This window comes from Grus americana, chromosome 13, assembly GCF_028858705.1.
Source record: "Grus americana isolate bGruAme1 chromosome 13, bGruAme1.mat, whole genome shotgun sequence".
Classification (NCBI taxonomy): domain Eukaryota; kingdom Metazoa; phylum Chordata; class Aves; order Gruiformes; family Gruidae; genus Grus; species Grus americana.
This window is the reverse complement of record NC_072864.1, coordinates 13,375,001-13,400,000: the sequence shown is the minus strand read 5'-3', so window position 1 is coordinate 13,400,000 and position 25,000 is coordinate 13,375,001. Positions and strand designations below refer to the sequence as shown.

Below are 25,000 nucleotides of genomic sequence, written 5' to 3'. Positions count from 1 at the left end.
CAAACAGAAATGTAGTGGCTGTTCACACTGGAATTACATCGTAAACTCATCCCTCTCATGAGAATGTTTATGTGTGCCTAGAACAATGCTTTCCCCCCAAATTTGGACCAAGAAGCGTGCGATATACCTTGTGATGTGAAGCTTCTGGCAAAATGAGGCTTGATCACCTACCTGCTATTCTAAACAATGAGACAGGAAGAGGCTGTATTACTGGTCAGCGTTGTTGTGCTTTGTGGAGGGGAAATGTTGAACTGCGGGACTGGTGAGAGCTGCGGATCAGCGGTGGACTCCTTGCTCTGGCCTTGTGGGACAGAGGGTGGGCAAGCGCCAGGTGTCGATGCCCGCGTGGTGACAGCGTATCCCTTCGGGCTTGAGAGAGAGCCGGAAACGCCTCGTGGCACGGCTTCTGCCAAGTCTCATGCAAGTTTATTATCCTCATTCTGCGGGAGTGGTGTGCTGCTAGCTTCCTTCGTTTGCTCCAGAAATGCTTTTTGTTGCAGTAAAATACATATTGTTCTTAAGTTTTTCTTAAAATGTAACTTGTTTGAGAAGTTGCAATATGACAGCATGTCCAAACATATGATTAACAGAATGTGCTTTGCCTCTTTTTCTATGATACGTAACAATGTGGGATAATTTCTTAAGGGACAGTGAGTATGCTTCATGTATTCTGATTCCCAGCTAGGATGGCCTGCTTTTTTTTTCTTTTTTTTTTTTTTTTTTTTTGAAACCACAATTGAAGAAGTCTGTTTGGAAGTTAGAATGGTCTAATTTAAAATAATAATAATAACAAAGTATTCCAGGGAATCTGAAGGTAGCCCAACTGTTGGTTCTAACTATTGATTGAACACTGTTCTCCAGCTGATCACATGGTCATATCGATGACTTCCTGGGATAAATAGACTAATGTGGATCGTCTTTTCAAAATTCATGTAAAATAGGAAAAAGGGACATATTTTGCACCTGAACTAACTCTGATTTAATATTTGCATTTCTTAAAAAAAAAGAAGTCCATAAGTAAGGGGCACCTAGCTCTGAACTTTTTAAAAAAAGTTTTGTTCATTAACGAAGTCCCGCTCCTGTGAAGTTGCACGCGCTGATGGTGTTTGAACGTAAGCATAACCTTAAAATAATACAAAAATGTAAAACGTCTGCTGCAAAAGAGGATTCATACACTATGTGAAGACTCGGTGGAATTTAGATCTCTAAATCTCTGGGTGCGATGCTTAGGAATACCAAATTCTCAGAGCACTCGGGTACCTTACGCAGGCGACTGTACTGTCCTTGTAGGTCCGGGTCGGTTCGCGCACCCAGGACCAACACCTCTTCTTGCTCATGTCCAGAGCTTCCAGGCTTTGCGTAATGGATCTTGGGGCCGAAGGCAGGATTTGGGAGCTCAGCCAGGTGCCTAATAGATATTGCGAGACTCTGCTCTTAGATGAGTGCTTTACTGGATGTAGGTAGAAGTGCTTTGTTTAATCAGGACTGTGGCACTCTAGGAAATTCTAGAGTGATCATATATGTAATTCATTTTGCTTCTGTTCAGCATTTGTGAGTCCTTTATATTAGGCAATTGTGAAATATTTGGAAAACACATCATTGAAAGTAACATTTCACATTTGTATTTTCCCATAAGTATATTTAACTGTTAATGAAAGCCATGGGACCGAAAGCTGTTGAGACAGAAATCTTATTCAGGAGACTAGAGCTGTAGTGCTCTCTGACTCATTTGATCCTCCCGTGTCCCCTCTGGGATTCGACCGTTTTTAAAAGGAATTACAGATAGCAGTAGAAGAATAGCTTTGTCGCTGGCTATTCATTCCATGGTGTTTCAACATAGGGCACAGATTAATGTAATTTATTGTGTTGATTTTTGTTTTCTGGACATCTGTTCAATGCACCCAAACTCCTTCTGCATAAGGCTCCGAGGAGCCATCAGTTGGTAACGGTTAGAAAACGCTGGGCTGGATATTCACTGGTGACTCGGAGGTAAAACTCTGTGCGTTGGATCTCCAGTGCCCTGAGCTATCCAATTGTCTGTGTCAAATAACCCCAATGTGCCTTGTGTCAAACGTTACTGATGTCACTATTGACATTGTGTCAAAAAATGTCATACCTAATGTCTGTCACTGAAGAATGGTGGCAGAGTCAAAATTTGACAAAAAACACTTAGGGACAGATAGTGCAAGTATGGTGCATCTTTGTCATTCCCCTCAAAGGGAATTAAGTAAATTGTGAGTGTCTACTCAAATTTTCTTAAGCAGCACGCATTTAGTGTTCTATATTTCTAGCCACAGAGATTATAGATTGAAACCTCCTAAAAATATTGGTAAACAGGGGAGGTTATTCAAAACAAGTTTAAAATGACCCGAGTTAGCACGCACAGCTGCAGTTGGTGTAGAACAGCTCCATGTGCTCATCCAAGGCAGTAGATAGCTTCAAACATCCAAATGCAATGACACAAGAGATACTGGGCCGTGAGAAGCACAGTGAGGAGAACAGATTTGGTTGGTCTCATTACACTTCTCTATAGTATTTTAAAATAGGTTAAAGCTTTTTGAAGTTTGAAACCCATGATCATGTAAGATAGTATTCATAGTTTTTGTGAGAAGGTGTTATTGTTCTATAAACTGAAGTTTACTTCCATTTACTTTTCAACATGGCTTGTCATGGTCTACTACCTCCAGGTTGTCTTACAGTATTCTGCAATTTTAAGCGCAGGATCTCTCACCCGTGTGGATGCAGCCACAGAAATATTTACAAATGTCTCTGAAGAGACACATTTTCAAGCCTTTTTTCCCTTATGGGAATTACGGGATATTTTAAAATATCCTGACACTAATTTGCAGATTTTTTTTTTTTTTTTTTCCTGAGGGTTTGAGTATTTTGTTTTTAGTTAATCTGGTTCATGGAATCAGGGTCTGTTTTCCTTCACCTTCAAAGTTCTGCTGCACTCAGACTGGGCTGTGGGCAGCAGCATCTGGCAAGAGTTCGGCTTTGAGCAGACGCTTCTATAATTCCAAAATACTCCTGTTAAGTAGTAGTAGCAATAATAATAATAATAATAAAAAAATTATAGAGGACTTTAAAGCAACATTCTACTCTGCTCCTAAAGCAACTGCCTACGGTTTTCTGAAGTAGATGCCTCATGTTGCCCTGAGAGCCTCTGGACTTGTGTGAAATAGTGTCGGCTTGTGTTGTCCAGGCAGTTTGTGTGATTTGTTAGAGCCATGAGGTCACATCTTCTCCAACAGTAAGGAAATGGTAAGAGACAGTGCTTGATGTATCTGTCAAAAGGCTGACACATTGTGAGCTGCTTTGGTTTTGTGCAGCGTTTCATGAAGTGAAGGAGTCATGTGCAGACAGTAAACATCCTAACGTCTGGGTCAACGTACAGAATCGATCACTGCAGAGCATCGTAGTTCAGTACCTGCGCTGTGGCCCACCTACTGACTGCTGCTCTTCTGGACGCAACGTTGGGAGCCGATGGGAAAATCTCAGGGCATTGGGACTGTGAATCACCCGCTGCTGGAGTCCTGTTTGGGTTCTTAAATACTGCTGTGGTTTTAACCTGGTAGGTAGGTCAACCAACCACACAGACGGCTCGCTCCCCTGTGCTATAGGGGAGGGAAAAAAACCGTAAAACTCGTGCGTTGAGATAAAGATAGTTTAATATGACAGAAAAGGAAGAGAATAATAATAATGAAAGAATATACAAAACACGTGATGTACAGCACAACTGCTCAGCACCCACAGAGCACTGATGCCCATCCTGAGCAGCAGTCCATCCCCCAGCCAGCTTCCCCCAAGTTATATATGGAGTGTGACATCATATGGTATGGAATATCCCTTTGGCCAGCTGGGGTCAGCTGTCCTGGCCTGGCAGCTTCTTGTGCACCCCCAGCCTCCTCGCTGGCAGGGCAGTATGAGAAGCTGAAAAGTCCTTGACTTGGTGTAAACATTGCCCAGCAACAACCGAAACATCAGTGTGTTATCAACATTATTCTCATCCTAAATCCAGAACATAGCACTATACCTGCTACTAGGAAGAAAATTAACTCTGTCACAGCCAAAACCAGGACAGATACATAACTATTTTTTTTAAGTGCTGTGAACTTTGAATCCATATTAATGTTATGTTTCTGAAACATCTTTGCCTAAAACACCGTAACAAATAGGAAATAGGTTGCTGTCAGATCATGACTAAAAGCTGGGCTGTAGGAAGAATAAAATCCTTCAGTAGCAATACTCAGGAAGGTAACAAAAACATAGATGCAAAGCATTTGCCTAATTACCAACATAACTGGATTTACCAAACATGGATTAAATTACTTTTTGGCTTCATTATGTTAAATTAATTTTTAAAAAGTCTAGTCTTGGGCATTTTACCTCTGAAATATACAGTATTTGCAAGTTCAGTGCTGCCAGCAGTTCTCAAATAAGTGAAATGGCTGAGCTGTTATTTAGGATGATTTTGTGTATAATGAATGGCTCGTTTACTCTCTCACATTTAAACTCTGAGCACACGGAGATATGTGTTTGAAAGTCTGAATTAATACATCTGGACTTGCCAGCAGGTTGTCTTCAAAATAGCAAACAAGAATCTTCCAGAGTTTTTCTGGGAACTTTGTGTAACCTAGACCCTGTTCCTGGAAGACTCCTCCCCACCTGCAGACCTTTTCTGCGCTCAGTGTCTCGTGTTCCCTTATCCCAAGAGAGATCCTCTATTGTGGCTTTCGCAAATGTGCCATTTTTGAGTTAATAAATAACACAGAAGCTTGTCTTGGCCTCCAAGGTGGGAAGCTGAGGAAACGAAGGGGGAAGCTCAGCTCTACCTCTGTACATCTCGGTTCCAACCTGAGTCGTGGGATGGAACTCAGAGTTTTCTTTTCATCCTGTACGCGTTTCAGGCGTTAAAAAGTTCTGCTTCATTGGCCAAGATCGCTCAAGATGTTCTATTTGAATACATAATATATTTTTTTGAGCTAAATTCCTAAACTCTGTCCTTTTGGCATTCACTTGTGCTGATGAAGCTGTAGGTGAAATGCTTGCTCCAATTAAATACGGAAGAAGGACAACAAAAGCGTGAGCTCCAGTAGGAGTGAGTGTGCTCTACTGGAATAACCTAGTCTGACCCTCAGGATACTCACGGTGTGTGAAGCTAAATACCTGATCTACCTTACTCAGAGCCAGACCCGAATGTAAGCCCCCCCGTTCAAAGGGAATGTCCTTATTTCATCCCTCTGTAAGGCACCTCCGAGTCCTTTATTTTCCTTTTGTCTTTTTTTTTTTTTTTTCCTTACCACTACTTTTATGAAATCCTGGTAATAGCAATTTGTTCTGTTCTTTGTAGGGCTTTCTGCCTCCGCTTGCCCTCTGTAGCAAAGGCATGAATTCTGAATTTGTATTAATTCTAAAAACATTAATTCCCATAAAAAGAGTTAATGGCTGGACTTTGTGTTTGATAAAACACTTAGCATGGTAAGGTTAGTTTAATATACAAATATAATATGTTTCCATCCATTTAGTTTAAAGTTCTCTTTCTCATATTTAGCAGTTTACTAATGAGAATACCTGTATAATAGTAATACTTTAATGGTATTTACTAACATAAATATTTGCTTTCTAGAAGCAACGTTACACAAAATTCCTGAACTGCAGTCTAAGCAACTGCTGGAATGTTTGAGGTAAGAAACCTGACCTTTGGGGAGGATCAACATCAGGAAAACAGAGTTTCCACTGTTTGTGACTTGTGTCCGTAGCGAGGGGGCTTGGAATGGCAGGAGGGCGACCAACGCACACCGTGTCGCGGCAGAACCCCAATGGAAAGTTCTTGTCATCGCGATTACTTTGATAACAGAAAATATTTTACGTGAATTTCAGCGTATCCTTGTACGCTCAAATCAGACAGTTCGGCAAGGTCTTTCTGCAACAGATAAGGGAGAATAAATAGAAAGAGACCTTCATTTATACTAAACATTAGGAGTTGCAAGACCTGTGTGGAAAGGAAGAATCTTGAGTCAGCTTTGTTCTAACTGCTGATGAAGTTACATTAGCCGCAGCTTGAAAGCAGAACAAAACACGTCTTCTTGGAGGCATCATCTTTTCCACATAAATTCTGCTCCTTCTCCCTCAAACTATTTAGTTGCCAGGTATTATTCTCAAGCGTTTGCATTCAACGTGCATCATAAAGTACCGTATCGACGTTGCTGCAGTTGATGCTCAAGTGACGGTCCCGATATTTAATCAAAGCAGCTTTGATTGGGAGCACAGACGACAGTCGGTGATAGGCACCTGAAAGAGGGAAGTTGTGCCAGTTGCTCCTCAGCTGGAGGGCTCTTCCAGATTGTAGACAAATGTACAGAAGCCTTCTAAAATAGTAAACTTCCCACAAGTTTATTCTTGGAAGTGCAGGAATGTGCCTGGTATATTCAGGTGTTGATATGAGACTGGGGCAGGAATGGCCAGGTGGTAAAATTTTTTCCAGGGTGTGCTTGCAGTTGTGATACGGAATGGAGATGTCCTTTACTTATGGTGCCACTTCTCTTATTTTAATTATTTTTATTTTAAGGATTTCTTTGCAAGGGGTATTATACTCTTTTTTTTTTTCCTTAGCAAAGTAGTCCTACTTAGCTTATTTATTTTTCAGCTTTAAAACATCAGCATTTTATAGATCTGAATTTCACAATGTGAGGATGATTGCTACGTACAATTTGCAAAATTGTGATTAACCAGCCCCTGTTTCGAGTCAGTTCTCCCTAATTCACAAAAGGCTTCCAAGAATAGTCTGCACAAAATTCAGTGTGCAAATTGTAGGGCAGATTTTTAGAGGGCAGTTTAAAGAATGAAGTCCTAAGGGTTTTATCTATATTTATATCTCTTGTTAAACCAAACTCTTATGTAAATGTTACAATCTGTAAATAACAAGCTGAGCAGCTTTCTTAAAGGAAAGATTGCATCCACATTTTTTGAGATTTGGCAAAATTATTAACTTACACAATAGACTAATATACAAGTATATTTGGAAGCAACTAATGCTAGCCTGTGTCTTCATCTGTATTTTATGGATATTTAAAGGTTTAAGAATACATAGACCTTTCATTTTCCAGTAAAAATTGTCTCAAATTGAAAAACACTGCCCTTAGTGATGGCTTGAAAAAAATGGAGATAGCTTTTGTATACTTTTACTTTTTATAGCCATTAATGTTGTAGTAAATCTTGTATTATTGTATACAGTCTAGATTATTCTTCATTCTTTTGCCTTTGGACAGGAAAGAAATTACTGGCTTCCATCAGTGTTATTGGCAATCCCCATATTCTGACATCTGTTCCTTTCTAAACATTTTACCAACCTTGATGAAATGTAGTTTAGTGTTAGAAGCTGACTTGAAGAAAAAATTGGATGATAAAAAAATAACATTGATTAAACACCAGAAGTAATTTACCAATGACTATCAATATTTTGATGGCCACTGCAGTTTATTTCAGAAAAGCCAGACATCTTATAGAAATTTTAATCATATTTAATCTTTGAATTAAGCTGAATAAATGAATTCTCATTTTTTAAACAGAAGGACAAGAGACCGATTTTGCTCAATTTTAATCAAACTCTTCGAGCCGTATTCCTGAGACTGTTTGGGGCATATTTTATAGATGCCTTGCACTGCCTGTCTCCCAAAATTAAAAATCTCAATATTTTCTAATACACAGTGGAGATGTCATTAGTGACTTTTCCCTTTCCGTGGAGCTCTGCCAGTGCAGCGCTAGACCTAGATTTGCCCGTGCTAGAGCAGGTGCTGGAGTCGGGGAGTCCTGCAGGGCACTCGAAGGGGCCTCAAACAACAGAGGTGGTGGGTCTCTGGTAAACCACCGACTTTACATACGCACCTTCCTTATTACCTGTGCTTCGTTAAAGTAAAGCAAAGTAATAAAAGGCGAGTGTGATTATTCTCTCTCTGGTACCAAGCGCAGAGCAATTCCGGGGTGTCTTTCCCCACCGTGTGGGGTGGTGAGCTAGAGGGGACCCTTGCTAGAGGTTCTCGAGGGTTGGGGCAGAAGGAAGGGTGAACGTTTTGTTTCCGAGGATTGGAACAAGCTAATTACCCTGTGAAGGAGTAGGGTACGAATAATATCCTCTTGGGAAGGGAAGTATGGGGGAAGTAAATTGAAAAGGGCTACTACAGAGTGTGTGTTCTGATGTTGTAAAAGGTTAACGTACAGGAGGATGGGAAAAAGAGCTCTGTAGGTGTGATCAGATTTTTTTTTTTTTTTCAGAAGCACTTAGCAGCAGTCTCAGTGGAGCTGCTGAAAGTCATGGGATTTGCTATGGACTGGTAATTCTTGGGAGCCGAGTTTGGGCAATGCGAAACTATGAGACCCATGTCCTATGGGTGGGTCCTCCTTGAGTGTTTTTCAGTGAGGCCATAATACTTCAAAGCGGGGAGGAAGGTGTATTTCTCCAGCACTCTGTATGTATATGAACCATTGAGGACAAAATGAAATTGCAGCTCTTGATGAATTTGCTTAGTTGCACCAAGATTTTCAAAGGTGGAATTACTGCTCTAGCAACAGGATCTTACAGGGCTCCAAAGCTAGTTTTTGATTTCTTTACCTTTGAGAGTAACTTGAACCATGGAGGGTTCAAGGTAGTTGCTAGGCTATTTGAAGTGGAGGGGATTTGAGAGATTTGTTTTCTCCATTTTACAGAAAATTTTAATTGGAAGGAAAATTTTCCTAACCAGACCTCTTTTTGAAACTCAGCATTTAACGTGAAAACAGTTTTCCTTTCGTTTCCTAAAAGTCATGTGTGGTAGCAGAAACCGAGTGGTCTAGGTTGAAGTGGTGTGTAAACTGACAATTTTTGGTTTCTAGTACTCTGTGCTCATCATTAAAAAAAAAAAAAAAAATAAAAAATCGCACATTTCAGCCAGAAATCTCTCAGCATGTTTTATAAATTCATTCAAAGATGAATGAATTCTCACAGTTCCTTGCTGAGGATATTTAGTAGAGAAAGTAAACATTATAGACAAAATGTCACTTTTGGGAAGTGCATTGTTTTTCTTAAGGCTGATTTTTTTGTTGTTGTTTTTCTTTCTCAAAATATGGTGGATTCAATGGTGCCTATAGATACCTACCAGGTGTACGGTCTTGTGGTGAGGAGACTGCCCTGGGAAATGGGACAACCCGAGTTCAGATGCATGCTGTTCCCAAGGCTGAGTGACTCAGAGTTAAAATATAAAAACAAGAATAAAACGACCTCTGAATTAGACAAAGGAACAGGACCTGGTTCTCCTCTGTTGTGGGGTTTTCCTCTAACTACCAGGAGACAGAGATCTTGACTCTGTCTTTTTCTGCCAAACTAAAGACAGCATCTCAAAATTGTTGGCTTAATGCAACTGTGTTTTGTACAAACCTTTGGAATAATATAAAAAAAAAAAGAAATAAATTGACTGTTTCCCCCCCAAAAAGCTAGAAATTAGAGAGGGAAGAAAGAAAATGGTCATTCTGCAGTCCTATTTCGTATCTCTAGTTGAAGGATGGGGAAATGGAGAGGAGGATTCAGTCGTTTGCCCCAGTGTCTCAGAGCTGAATCAGGAGCCCGACGCGGGGCGCGGGAGTCCCGACTGACGGGGCAGCGTTCTCATCGGCAGGCGCCCGCCCTCCCTCGTCAGACCCGTAATGCCTGACAGCCCTCTCCTACCATCTCACAGCCTCCCTTTAACATATGGTTTCAAAGCTGTTGACGTTCACCTGCTCAGATATCTGTACAAACTACTAGTAGGAACTACATAAATATCTAACAGATGCACACGTTCACCCTGGGATTAATGCATTCTGGACTCGGACCCGTCAGCATCACACCCCTTCACCATCGCATTTTATTTTTTCACTTGCTCATGTGGTGTACACCTGTGACATGCTGGCAATGCACTTGCTTGCAGTGAGAGAGCCCCTCAGGTTCAAAGCTATCCTTATATCTTTGTTCCCTTATGCGTGAACCTTTTGAGGTTTTCTCTTAGTGTTCAAAAGGCTTGAGTATGGCATTACATCTTTAAAACCTATTCTGACCCTTTTTTGAATACGCTGAATATAAAAGCAGAAACAAAGCAAGGAGAACTAGATAAATAGATGCAGGGAGACATCATAAGAAAAAAAAAAATTGCTCCTGAGCTTGCCAATATTACTTCATGCTTTTTATTGCAAACCTCTAAACTAACAATAGACCACCACCTCACGCAGCTGGGTGCGCGAATTGAAGGTGCGCTGAATGTGTGGGCTTTCCAAATGTAGCACAATAACAGGAACACCTGTGCTAAATAACTTTGCATTGATTTTATTTTTTTACAATATTCACAGCCCTTCTCTTTTAGAAGGGGGGGAAAAAAAGGACTTGTCAACTTTAGTTTCAGTTATAAGACTTAACCTCCCAAGGTTCGATGGAGCTGTTAGAAAATGATGGGGATTTACGTGCACCGAACGACTGTAGGCTTGGGTCTTAAAATGGAGGAGAGGTTGTTCATCTTCTGGACCCAGCTTTGCCAACGTATGTTGGCTTTGGCTAACGGTCTCCTTGCTGTTCAGTCCTGGTGTGCTTGCTTGCTTGCTTGTTTTTTAAATGTTTCAATAGCAGTTACAGCGATAGAAAGGTTAAGAAAAATACTTATAGTCTGTGAACGTATATCAAGGTGCATTGGTGATTTCAAATTATTAATATTCAATAATTCATAGTTGTTTAATGAAATGACGTATCAAATCAGAAAAACTAGAATTGAGAAATTTCTGTAACTTAATTCTCATCGCTGCAGAACCGCGTAGTTACTGTTGCTGCTATTATTATTTGGAGCCATAGATTAGGTTTAGTGTTATGTTGAATTTCAGGGATTAAAAAGACATGCTTTCCACTGCCAAGAATTTACTGTAACATTCTGGGCTATGAATCTGAGAACTATAAAGATGGACATCATCGGTAAAATCTAAGCGTACTTTTTTGGTCAGTTTGTCAGCGGTGTAAGTGGATCCGAGGGCTGCTCAAAGGGGTAGTTAACCTTTTCTCCTTTAACGATACCCGAATTTGAGGTTCTCTTTCACCTAAGTACCTACCGATTTATGTCCATAATTTCTATTAATTCTGAGTCTCTCTTTCTTACATTGTTGTTACTTGAAATGGAAAATATTGGTTACAGTCCAAGAGAAAAATTTATAGCCTGTCATTGTAGCCTTGTGCTATTTCAATACAATAATACAAATGCATTCCCTCTTTGTGATAAGTGTATTTTTCCTTTTACTTTCTCATGTGACGTTCAGACCCTTTCCAGACTTACTTTGTCTCTCTGGTCCCAGAGGTTATAAACGCTCAAGGAGCCTGTAAAGTTATTAGTTACCCTTTAAAGCTAAAGCAAGGGCAGCAGGCTCTCTTGTTCCCCGCCGCGCTCGGACCAGGACTGCGGGAGGCAATTTTCACCTTGCATGGCCAAAAGTTGGGGCTTGCGGCACTTCCCTGTCAGGTCACCTTAGAACCCGGCGAATGTTTCCCGACCTTTTCTACGGGAAACGCGGCATCCTCCGATGCTGGAGAAGGTACAAAAAGTTTTGCAGGCCCAGTCGAGCTCCGTCTGATGCGTTCGGTGAGAAGGAGCTTAGGAACACAGAAGCGCTGCGTGTTTTGGAAGCGAGCAGGAGACCCACTGGACAAAATTTTCTTTTTGGCAATCAAGGGAAGATGGGAGTCTCACAGCAGTAATGTGGACTTCTCTAATTACCACTTCCAAGTTATTAGCATCTGGAGCCCTTTTTCCCTTTCCTATCTAGCAATTAGAGTGGGATAGATTAACGCGTTGCAGAAGCTGTACAGTGGACTAAGTTTCTCGCTGTTGGCATTTGGCTGTTTGCTGAAATTGATACCTTCACCTGAAGTACGGGCTTCTTACCTGGCCTCGAATCCCAGCCTGTTCTCTTCATAGATAATATATATTTAAGTACCACACAAATTATTTATTTACTTCTCTGCTCCCTGCCCCCACAAAAGAAGTGTATCTTAAAAAGCCAAAGAAAGCCAGTCAGACACATGTTTTGCACATGAAGGATCACGTCTGTAGTAAAATGGGATCCATATGTGCGTGTTGGATGTGAGCATCAACGCTCCATTCAGCTTTGCCCGCATGCCAGGGTGTGCGCGCCGCTGCCGAAAGCGCAGAATTTTCTTGCTAAATCACACACAAAATTTGAACTGGGGGTTGCGTTAGAGTCATAAGTTCATAGTTTTCTGTTGTTTCTTTCCCCATGTATATTGTCCTTTGTTTACAACCCAAATCCACTCAAGATTAAACTTTAAATAGACTCTGTGATTTAATGGACTTAGGATCAGATTCTAACCTCCAGCGTGAAACGAGCCTGACTTGTAGCACTCAATAGCAATAGAGGATTGTTTGCAGTTGTGAAGCAATGACCGCCAAACATTATTCAGAAAAAAAGATCTTGGGACTAATTTTTGCGTGGATGAAATATGCAGATGAATGTTAAAAAACTGAGTAACAATAGACGGTGACATACACAATGGGTAAAAGAGAAATTACTACCATTCCAACATAGCGTTGCACTTTTTTCACCCCCACCCCCCCACCCATAAATATCTTAGGAAAAAGCTTCCTATAAAGAAAAATGCTAACTTGAAGCTATCTTCTGCATATGTCCTGCAGAAGGATCTGGACAGATGGAAAATTGTCCTGCATGAATCCGTTTGCAGTTTTAAAATTTATGAAGATAATTGTCTTTTCAGTTCATCCTCCAAGTTTTGGGCTTGTTTATGCTTATACATTAATTTTATTCCTTCCTTTCGCTTTCTCCCAAATAAGAACAATCTTGTAAGTTTAAGATCAGATCCTCGCTATTGCTCAGGTCCTTCGTACTCCTCTGGCAGCAGGAAGCATCTGTGACTGCAGTGGCCTCCAGAGGACTCGAAATACCATCTCTAGGAAGTGGCGGCGATAGCAGCAGTACATCATCTCCTTCCTCTCTCTGAGGATACGCTTGGAGCAGGGGGACAACCTGTGACTATCAGATTGGTTCCCTGTCGAATACAGGTGAAAAGGATGAATTGTCTAGAGAGCAGCTCGGAAGGTTGTTCCACTGCACGCCAGGTTGTTAGCGGGGTAATCCGAAGGTTATTTTGGAGACTGGTGATGTTCTGCCATCACATCTCGGTTATTTTCAGGGTGTGGGAAGTGAGGTTCAGATTTTAAATGAGGAAAGATCCTTCCTGTGTTTGCGCAGAATTTAACTAGTTTGGGGGTACTAATGCTGTGTAATATAAATAAAGCAAATTGGAAAGTAAGTAATGCTTCAAGCAAAAGGGGAGGCGAGGAGGGGAGAGATGTCTTTATGGCATTTACTTTCTTGATTCTTTTTTCTTGTCATCACAGTTTTGCTCCTGAAAGATACAGCTAGCTGCTTGCTACTAGCGCTTCATTATATAGTAACTTTTGAACCTTCCTACTGGGGCTAGGCGATCAATTACTTTGTAAAGAAAATGGGTGTTTTTTCAAAAGCTGTGTTTTATTTTTTCATTTATAATTATCTCCACATAAGTCTTCAATTTTAAATCTTGAATTGGACGCACATGCACACTGACTTGCATGTAAAAGATCTGTGACAGCAGTCATGTGATATTTCCATACCATAATTATTCTCTGAATCAGGCCCAGAGTCCTTGGGAGATCTAGAAAAACTACAAAAAGCTGGTTTGTGTTTACCTATGGGACTCAGAACTCAGCTCAGGTTTTTATGTCATTAATAAATCTCTTATTTTTTTTAAGGGAGGGAAGTGCCTTTAACTTCTTGTTGTCTTATCTTTGTATTAGGGACCAATTTCTTAAAACAGTAGACCCGTAAAAGGAACGTCATCCGCTGGAAATCTGGTCCATGCGCGTCTTTTCGTGAGTTGTTCTTGCATCTTCCCCTGAACGTTCTTGTTAAGTTTTGTGGTTTAACAAGCATCTCAGATTCTTAAATGGCCTATATATTTCACTCATCCGTTGCATAAGAAATCCATACAAAGATAAGATGGCTTTGATTTTTCAGAGGGGAAATGTTTAAGCTGGTTTTACCAAGGTGCTATTGTTTGCAGAAAGTAAATGCAGGAAATACACAGAAATCACTTCACTTCCTATCAGGTGACCTGAATATCTTATCTTTAAACGTGTTATTTAAGAGACGTAAACAGATAGTTCATCTTTAAGTTGATCTTTTAAAATCTTGTCATCGCTCCATAAGAAATCCATACTTCTTATATACCTTAGGTAATAATCTTTACTGTAACGGTAGATGCCAGAGAGTTCCGTGTGACTGTGCAGCATGTCAGGACTATGACTGTAAAAAGCACCTGAAAATAAGTCTAAAAGAGACCGATCCAGGTAACTTTTCACTTGGCCAGAAAAGAAGAAATGTTGTGGCTGCTCAACAGCCAGACTTGCGGGAGCCTCAAGCAGGAGGTCCTGGCGTTTTGATGAGCACGCACCTTCTTTGCAAGGGTGCTGTCCTTTCAGCTTACGTACAAATTCACGTGCATTTCTGGAGAAATAAAAACACCGATGCTTGCACGAATGCACACGTGAAACCCTGGTTTCGTGTCTTCCTATAGCTGGTAACTGCCATATTGTGAACCAACGGGACCTCGCTGGCAGTTCACAGAATCCCATTGTTTCTGCCGTGCAGCCCCGGCGTTTCGGAGGCGAACCGGAGCGCTGCGCGCCGTCGGAGGACTACATCAGCAAATCAGTGGCTAATAAAGACAGGCAGCAACAGCAGCAGCAGTGTTGGCCTTCTCCACAGCAGGGTACCACAGATGTTTCAGATAACAAAGTGAGCTTCGCTGACAGAACATGTGTGTAATATATAAAGTAATGGGAACCGAAAGAGGAAGAAAAAAAATAAAATAAAAGGCCACTCCAATCCACCCATGTAAAAATGTTTTTTATTTATAAGTGAGCAGCTGAATACAAATGTTGTCTGGTTACACAGAAGTAAAAAATAGCAGGCTGATGTGGATGAGAGACTTTGTATGGTTTCTAGTAAAACAGACTATGCATTGAAATCTTTTTCTTGTCCCTTGGGTGGGTCCAGTTCTTCAGCTGGGGTAAATAAATGCAGTTTTATTTTCTAGCAATTACACTTTTTTACCTCCTCTGACGATCTGACCGTGCTGTGGCTGGGGGGGAACCGTGGCCAGTTTCCTGTGCAGCACTGTGGAAGGCTGAGGAGTTTCTGGGCAGAACCAGCTCTGCCCAACAGCTTGGTACGCTCAGGAGTTCTGCAGGGTGGACCTGGAGAAACAGGAATATGCAGTGATGACCCCCAACTACCAGCAAAAAAATATGAGCAGCTCTCAGGTAAAATAATTAGCTGGGAACTGGAGGAATTACAGCAGTAATCCCTGGTTTTGTGATGACATGGCTTTTACCCTCTACTGTTCAAGTGTCCCAAAGTAATAAGATCAGCCTCATAGCTGAGGAATCCTTGGGTGAAGGAGACTTTCAGAGCCCTTTCCGGCACCAGTCCCAAGGGCATGAACAAGGAGCGTGCACAGGGCACCCAAGAAATTGCCGGGCCACCCAAAAATGCCCACAGGGCCGCTGGTGTATGCTGCCACAGTGTGAGGTCCTGCATGACTCTGCGTGTGGCCAGCTGAACAAGAGTTTGCAAGGAGGATCAGGAGAAGAACGCCTGGTCATCCCTCATGCGCCGTCCCCGTGCTGCACCGCCAGTGCTTGCGCGCCACAAGCGAGAGCCGCCCGGGAGCGTGCAAGTTGTTAGGCTGCTTTTGAAGAGTAGCAGACAATGGGATTCAGCATGATGGAACAGGAAACTCCTATCGGAGACTAATAAATGTTTCCTTGTAAAACGGGGAGATGCTGATGTGAGTCCAGATATAAAGTGAAAGTAAGACAGCCCCCAGAGGAATTAGTGAGGTAATAAATGTACTTACTAGGGCAGTGTGTGCCAGAGCGAGACAGAAATGGGCTAAGACCAGAAGAAAATTAGAACCTCAAGTGCAAGCTGAAGTGAAGTGGTCAGATGAAATTCAACCCTTTCCTCTGAGAAAAGCGTATCTGCTGGTGACTGACTGACTTGATTATCTGGGATTGGCATGGCCAATGAAAAGAACAACAGCGTATGATTTCTGCCATCTGTCCTGTTTTAAGAAGTAAGACATGAACATAGAATATGGTAACCAGCTGACGGAGGATTTGGCTCTCTAGACATACACGTTTTTATGTACAGATTGTGCTGCTGCAGCTACACCGTGCAATGGGTCGGGGGCTGTTGGGGTGTCAGATCATTGCGGCGTGCGGCTCAACGCTGCAAGGTGGCTAAGGTCCTTCGAGACCGGCTCTGGGGTACGTGGTTTGGCCCAGCACCGTGCTCCTCTGCAAGTACTCGTGCATTTTTTTATTTTGTTCAGAATAGTCATCTAAATTGAGAGGTGAGGACGCACATTTATTTGCAGTGAAATCAACGTGAAATTGGAGACGAATGATCTATAGTAGCCATCTCTGAAGCTGACATAACACTACAGGCTAGGTGAGTTGCTCTGAAAAACTTGTGGCTATGTATGTGTTGTGGTCTCTTTAGCAAGGTTTATATTTTCACTGGTTCACTAAAGCGAGGTATATAAAAGTAGGAGTTCAGTATTGCATTCTTGAACTGAAAAAAGTAAAATAAATCCTGAATTATTTATTTATTTTTTTAAAAAAACCCTTAATATATTTTTTTTTTTCCTCTGAGCTGCATCTTATAATTGAGATCCACCTTGAACATGCCAAGGTCAGAATTCAAGACACCGAATATGCTCATCAAGCTGCCCAACAAGATACCTTTATTCAGCCAAATTGGAAAACTTGCGTGTAACTCAAAAGATCAGAATAGAGTCCTTATGGAGCAAGGTTAGGAGGGATAGAAACAATCGGCTTATATAGAGTATTTTTACTTCATAGGAATGTGGTTCTGATTGCTGAAAATGTATCCTTTTCATGAAGTACAAGCATAATCCTATGCCTACTTTGCCCTTTGAGTAAAAGTATGCTTAATAGCAATTTCAGGAAAAAAAAAAAAATCTATTTAAAGCCTGTTGAGCAGAATATCCACTTATAGAGGGAAACTATAAGTGAATAATGTTAATGGAGTTCTGTTTTGTAAAATGCATAGGACAAGTAATAGAATCAAGCTACTATAACAGTGGATGATTGAATTACGTTTAAGAGAGTACCTAATTTATGACCTTTAAAAATAGTTTTAGAGCTGTCTGCTTGATAGGTTTTGTAAATCCTAGATCTCCTTCATAGAAAAGTTTTTAGGAATCTCATCTCTCACTCTATATTATGGTCAGAGGACCTTTTGTGCTATTGTACGTCAGTAGTTCCATTAAAAATATTTAAGTAGGCTAATTACTGAAAGAAAAAATTGCTCTCTGGAGAAAATGATTATACCTGTTTATTAGTGTGAGAGAAGTTCTTAATCTGGGAGTAAATTTTGAGCAATAGCGATGAACAATGACCAGACCCAGAACCTGCTGAGAACAAGGAATTAAGCCGTATAAATACCAGTTATTGAGTATTTTTCCTCAAAACAACAGTTTTTTAAAAAAAGTAGAAGTTTGTGTGTAACTTCCACCAATCACTGGCATATTATGTCCAGGAACATGAAGTTTTATACCCCCTTCGTTATTTTCCTGCCATTTAATTTTACTGTATCTATCTGTTTGGGGTTTTTTATTGCTGTGAACCTCTGATTCAGTGTTGTCTTGCGCAAAGGAAACCCCCAAATTTACTGTGAACTTTATTAAAACTGTTTGTATTTCTATCAGTTTTAAAGAGGTCAGTTTTGCAGACGTTTGATGCTGATTTTGCGTTGTAGTGTTCAGGAAAGTAAAGAGAATTTGAGAGCCTTTCCATGTAGCCCGGGGTTTTATACAGAGATTCTGTGTAGGAATACCCTTCTAAAACTCACTGTTAAGTTTTGCATCGTTCCTTAAAACATCCTACAATTTTGTTAGCTTTTGTGCCGGAGGGTTATGCCTGCTGCGGTGTCATTCATGGCTCATCTTAAAAGAAGGCAGAGAACAAAGGTGGAATAAGCTGCTAATCTTCTGGATCAGCCAGACGTTATTACTGAATGGTATATGGGAATTTAAGGCACCGATCCTTAAGGGCGAGAGGTGCGGGAGAGGGGCGGCGAGGCTGCCAGCAGCAGTCACTTCCTTGCAGCATCCCGGTTGCCAGAGCGCTGGTGCGTCACGCTGTCTTAAATGTGGCTTTTGCCTGCTGGGTGCAATGGGGCTCTCCGTGGAGCATTGCATTTCCAGAGAGCTACAAATGGAATTGGCTAGTTTAAGAATGTGATTTTTTTTTTTTTTAATTTTTTTTTTTAAGATCAATTTAGCAAGAAAGATCCCAGCCCTTTATAGGTCTTGCTTGTTCACTGCGAAAGCGCTGTGCCGTAGCTCTGCCCGAGTTCCCGTTGAGGTAACCTCAAAACCTGCAGAATCGGGGCCAAAAGGGCTGGGGTGCACGTGCACAGCTACGGAACGGACTAGAAAAAGGCAGAGAGAGGTCTGCGGTCAGTCGTGCTTACGGTTCTGTACTTTATAACGTAAAGTAAAGGTACTGTTTTGCGGAGAAGCTCCGTTATAGGTCAGCCCTTGTCCTAACCAGCCGCCCGAACGTGCCGCACTCGACGCGCAGTGCAGTTCACTCTGACCGTTAGTTAAGGACCGTTTCTGCTGTGGCCGTGGTGTTCGCAGCTCCATATGGTGGTTGCTTCGGGCTGATCTAAGCGTCAACAAGAAGTACAGGGTTTCAGTCACACAAAGGTATGGGACTCAGTCTATAAAATTAAAGAAGAAATTAAACTTTATTTTACACCAAATATGCCAGGAATCAGAGATTAGGTCTCACTTCTCTTTTTGTCATCTTGTTGGTTCATTATCATACCTTGTCCAAAGCAAAACTATTTTGGGAGGTGTTTTGTGATTTTTTTTTTTTTTTATTGCCGCTTTTCTGAAAATGAAATTACTGCGCTATCCTGTACGTTCAGTACTTGCGGCAAGGAGAGGTTCTGGCTTTGCCCCAAACTGCCTACAGTCTGGATGCTTGTACAGTGAACATCTCTCAAGCAGTGAGGAACATTTTTGTGAGGTTGGAAGAGAATGTCAGGCTAAAGCACCATATATAATTTATAGTCCTCAGATAATTGTCCTGTGAGTTTCCAGTGCTTCCAGTTTCTTCCTGCCACCCCTATTTTCAGCTATCAGTTATAGAATCTTGACTTAATATTGTTAATTGCATAGTAAACAGAACAATATTGTTTGCCCCAAGACAGATTACCATTTCTCATTACAGAATTCTCATAGACCACAAATCATTGATACCATCTCCACCAGTTATAATAAAGTTTATCTTCAATCTGATAAAAAGCATGTTCTGAATAATAACTGTTGCTCTTATTGTAAGTGGTTTAAAAACATGCTTTTTTAAAAGCTGGGCAGTTCATTGAAGTTACAGTTCTGCGTTCGCCCTGGCCAAGAGAGGTGAGAGCTGTGGACAGAGATGGTCAGGTTTCCAAGCGCGACTCTGCGGGCGCAGTGGCAATTGCCAACTGGTGAACCTCTCACTGTTACCACAGTCGCCGAAAACAGTCAGCCCCGCTTCTCCCGCGTTCATCTGCGTTCGTACCTGCACCCGTAGTTCACTGTGTTACGCGCTTGCATCTTTAGCTTATTCATAGAGAACTAAAGTGCATTTAGATGCTGTAAGGAGGTTTATGTCTTCAGTTCAAGTTGCAGAGATCCTTCAGTGGTCTGAAGGTTTCTGCCTCAGTCCCCGAGAACGTGCTTGCAATGTCGCGGGTGTAACTACTCAGACTCGAAGTCCTGGCTGAAAACCGCCTGAAAAAACAGTCTCGTTTTGCTTATCTCCCGCCACTACTTATGCACACTCACAAACGTAGAAGAAATAATTTAGTATGACACAAACCACCAAAATCCATAAAGGGAATACCGTGGCAGAAGTATAGATATTGTAATGCTTTTCAACTATTTTGCACAAAGTGGAAATCTTCCAGTAGTGCATTTCCAATCTTCCCTGGTAAATTTAGGTATTCTTTGGGGATTTAATCTTACAGCCCTTAATGTTTTTATGTCAGCTATACTAAGGCAGAAGCATTTGCATCATTGAGTAAGCATCATTAAGAACAAGCCTGGCCCCAGTGTTAGCTGTCACAGCTGAATTTTGCATTTTGCTACCTGTTTCCATTGAGATCAGGCTCAGCCAGCGAGCTCAGCTCTAAATACAAACTTTCTCAAAGCCTAGCTCTGCTCCTGACTTAGGGTAGTGCTAGTTTGGTGAAAAGTCCTAAAATTTGGAGCCAGTTTTAAAATTCAGGGACTTTATAAATCAACTGAAAATATCATGCAAGTCCATCAGGGTTTGGATTGCAGTGTGTGAAGTTGTGATTGAATCAGGTTCCAGTGTAATTCTGTGGGGAAACAAGGATTCAGCAGGATTCTTTCAGAGTTGAACCCCAAACTCATTAAAATATTACAATAAAGTAATTAATGCACATGGCCACTAGACACTCTTAAAATGTAAATTTCACAGCTGTAAGAAATTAGATTTGTTTAAAAATAACAGAAGGCTCAAGTACAAATTATGGAGTAAAAGCCTATAAAATTTCGAACTTGGTTTTAAGGCACAGCCTTTTTTTTTTTTTTTTAATAGATCATTTACTTTAGCACTAGCATTCAGAAACTGAATTCCTTGTCCATCTTTTGCCTCTGCAGTTGTAGTCAGGCACCAGCGTGGAACTGATTAGTTGGGAAGTTTCTTAGCAGAAGGTCGGACTTGGAGAACAAGGCAAATTTTGCAACGAGCCCGTGTCCCATCTGAACCCCATCTCACGTTCAGGAGGTGCCAGGCTCGCAGTTGCAGGCACACCACTGTGAAATTTGTTGAATGCCAGTTTGAGTTGTCTGCACAGCGGGGGGGACAGGTAGTTCTCAGCCGACACTCACGTATTAACAGTTGTTGGGACCACTGCTTTTTCACTGTACGTGTGTTTTGGCTGGCACATGCAGAACTTGACCAATTTGAGTAGTTCCTAGAAGTCAACGCCCCTAACTCAATCTGTGCCACAGAGGGTAAGAAAATTAAAGCTGCTCCAAAGTTCAGGAGTGATGGAGCCAACTGGATTTTGCAAGGGACACAACGTACATCTTCTCGGTGCAGAGGCCGAACGCCAGATTCTCCAGGACTTTCTCAGCCGTTGGTGTTTACAAACACCGGCCTGACTATAATGCAAGAAAAGACTTCGACTAACAAATGTCCGGCAGTGTATTTCAATCCGTTTACATTTGAGACAAGGCTGAAACACAGGGCTCCACAGCGGCTTCTTGGCACACCAGCTTCAGCAGAGCACTGAAATGGTCGGAGGAAGGAATTCCGGTCAGAATGTGTTGCAGATGAATCCTGTTGGAGATCCATTTCTAAATTTATGCTACGTGCCTAACTATTAAAAAGTTCAGATTATGACCCCTCTAATGTTATTTTAATGCTAGTTTTTAAAATGTAATTATAAATCAAATTACATTTGAGATCTGAAGCTGACAGTAGTGAGCTGGAACACTCTAAGAGCTGCTTTAAAAATAACCCCTCTCAAACTTTGTTAGCGATTTCAGAAAGAGAAGTGCCAGCGGACTGGCTGGATTCATCCACGCTGCTTCTGCCTGAGACAGGACAACTTGCAAAGTGGCACTTGTTTTCTGGTTTCCAGAGACATAACGCAGGATCTTTCCTCTTTACCTGAAAACTGTATTTCCAAAGTTTGGGTTTCTTTCTTTGAGCTTACGCAGAAGGCATGAGCTCGTTTAGATTTATTTCCCCCTTTCTTTTCTCATTCTTTACCCTGACTAATTTCTCTAAAGATTAAGATTCCTAAACACTGAGCAGCAACCAGGAAAACAACTAAGTTGAGAAAAGCAGGCCGTGATTTGGCAAGTGCAAAACGTTTCGGTAACTCGGGTGATCATAGGAGAGAAATGTGCTTAGTGACTGTGGTCGTGTTGCTCACCTGGGTGAAGGGATGTATGTATTTCAAAAAAGAGGGCTGGGAAAGAGACCAGAAGGACATAGCCAAGAGGATGTAAGCATTCAGCAGGGTTGAAATGATCTGTTAAAATAATGTCTATAATGGTTTCGGTAACTTTATAATTCTTTTTTTTTTTCCTTTTAGTGCATGTAAATGTTTGGATTAGATACACCTGTAACTTGCCTAAAACCGAACTAATCCACAAAGATAGTGCATTAGAAACTACGGAATTCAAATTTCTGTTTACACAGATGCAGTTTAAGGGAAAAAAAATCACTGAGTACGTAGATGATAGAATCTTATAGGTGTTATAACTACCTACAGAAAGATGGTGCTTATCCAAAATACCTTGCCATCTAAATGCAAACCAGCATAGAGCTACAACTTCGTATATTTTGGTGATGTTATGGCTCAGAATATTTTCCTGTACCTTTTCCGAATCATATTTTCAGTGACTCAAAAATGTGATTTAAATCATAGAATCAAGAATGGTTTGGGTTGGAAAGGACCTCACAGCCCATCCAGTTCCAGCCCCCCTGCCATGGGCAGGGACACCCTCCACTAGCCCAGGCTGCCCAAAGCCCCATCCAACCTGGCCTTGAACACTGCCAGGGATGGGGCATCCACAGCTTCTCTGGGCAACTTGTGCCAGGGCCTCATCAACCTCATCGTGAAGAATTTCTGAGCAAACAATTCATAGTGACTCCTTAGGTACATTTTGGAGTTTTTCTTTTCTTGTGAATGTGCAAAGTATTTATTCATTGGTTACTTATAGACTTCTTCAGTGAATAATACATTTTAAAAATCTTTATTCGTAGAGTTTTTTGTTTAGATTATTTACAAATTTATAGTCATAGCTGGTTACCTAAATCATGTTATTTCTTCTGTTCCCTGATTGCATGAGTTACGTATTTACTTGATTCAATACACAATGTAAATTGTGAGTGTTACAGCTGAACATACATCTCAGAATTTTTGTTTGGTTGCTCAGTTACATAAATCAGCCAGTTAGAAGAGGGAGGGGACGTACCACACGATCTACTTAAGCAGCTAATACTTTGAAATTTTGAGATTATATATCCAGAAATATACATTTTGACCACAGTGCGTAGATTATATAAAATGAGTGGTCTTATTGCTATTCTCTGATTAATGGTTGATGCCATTACATCTACAGAATGAATGTCAAATTCAAACTTCAATTTGAAATTTGAAGTCAATGAATATTTAAGCATTCATTCTAGATGTTGACTGTGAAGACAGGCTAATATTGGTACAGCACATATGCTCCAAATTCTGCAGACAGACAAAAACAGAAAGTAGTGACGTGTTCCTAATGCTGTTAACTCAAAATTTTACTTTGAATTACAATGTTTTATACTGTTTACTCAGCTCTTGTTTTTACCTTGTTTTGCAGATGGGGAAACTGAGGCAAAGAGGTTAAAGGATCTCTCCTGGGCCACGGAGTGTGTTGGCGTCTGTTCCCACCCCCTAGACATGTGCACAGACTACTAGATTTCACTGCTCTGGCTGCAGCAGGTAAGACAGATTGTACATACAACGCGATCAATTCCTGAATTGACTTAAATATTTCCCAGAAAGGCAAAGGACTCCCAAATACCTGAACGTAAGATCTCTGTTCTGGATGAATCCCTGAAAATCATGTGAAACAGACTATTCCCTATTGCAGACGTAGAGAAATCATGGATGCCATGGTGCGGCAACTAACAGCTAAAATGTACTTGTGCATTAAACAAACACCTTTTTTCCTGAGGGTTGCTAAACAGCTGGTGTGGTGGGTTGAACGCCTTTCTCCTCCGCCTCAATGAATGCTCTTTAAGGGAAGGACACCAAATACCTGTGACTTAAGGTGCTTTTTTTCATTGGAAGGACTATGGTGGCAGAGGAGAATATAGATGTGATAGAGTATGTTTAGACTTTGTTCAGAATTGTGGAGACCGTTCACATTGCAGTTGCTGCAACTCTTGCAGACGCAGTCGTTTAGAAAGCTTCACGGTGTGGTACCATTGTAGCACACAGAGTGCTGGCTCTCCGGTTTCTTAGAAAGCTTTTTGACATCTGAGCTAGCCAGTTTAAAGCATTCAGGAGTTGCAGTTGCCCCGGGGAGTGCAGTGCAGGCATATACAAAAATTTCGCTCCATAACATTGAAAGCAAAACCTTCCTGATCATGGTTAAGATTTGCACGAGTAAGGATTATAAGATTTTATCCTGTGAGAGCAGAGAACCCTAGAAAGGAGGTCCTAGACTCAAATGGAAAGGGCCCTGGTGCAATTCTGTGACAAGGTTACTGCATTACTTACTGGGGCTTGGATCCTGTCACCCGTTCTCATGATGTGAGCTGCCTTTCTCACAGGGGTAAGGGTAACACAATTTACCCATTAATTTGTCTGGATTCATTTAGGAAGCATCATCAAAGCTGTGTGCCAGATCCCTATGTGGTGCAGGAGTCACGCCGGGGGGTAGAGTCAAAATCCCTCCGTGTGTTGACAGACTGCTTGCTTTTCTTCCTGCGCACATGGAGTCGAAGATGGAGAATTTGTAGACCAGTAGAGAGTAAGAAGACTGGCTTTGAAGTGTTTCTTTTTTGCCTCTTTTCCTTGGCCGGCATAAACTTCTGCACTAGGTGGTAGTTATGTGTACGTAGGAGGAGGTATGAGCTCAAACAGGTTGTCTGGCCATAGGTGCCTCAGTGGAAAGGCATTCTCACCAGAGCTTCCCTCGGAAGAAACTGGTGAATGGCAACCAGGGTCCTCGTGTCTGCTCTGGTGAGGAGACAAATTTGTTTCCCAAGACTGTAGCCCTTGAGCAGCTGGTGACAAGGTCCCAGAAACAAGGTGGGACTAT

General features: G+C 41.4%; 1 protein-coding gene across 4 annotated transcripts in view; it reads left to right on the top strand.

Moving 5' to 3' along the window:
• Positions 1 to 25,000, top strand: part of ZNF536 (zinc finger protein 536) — a 228,724-nt gene that overhangs the window by 80,390 nt on the left and 123,334 nt on the right. For all 4 annotated transcript variants that reach the window (XM_054841049.1, XM_054841051.1, XM_054841050.1 and 1 more), the window contains one exon: positions 23,552 to 23,673. The gene's annotated coding sequence lies outside the window, so the exon portion shown is untranslated. The remainder of the gene's footprint in view (positions 1 to 23,551; positions 23,674 to 25,000) is intronic.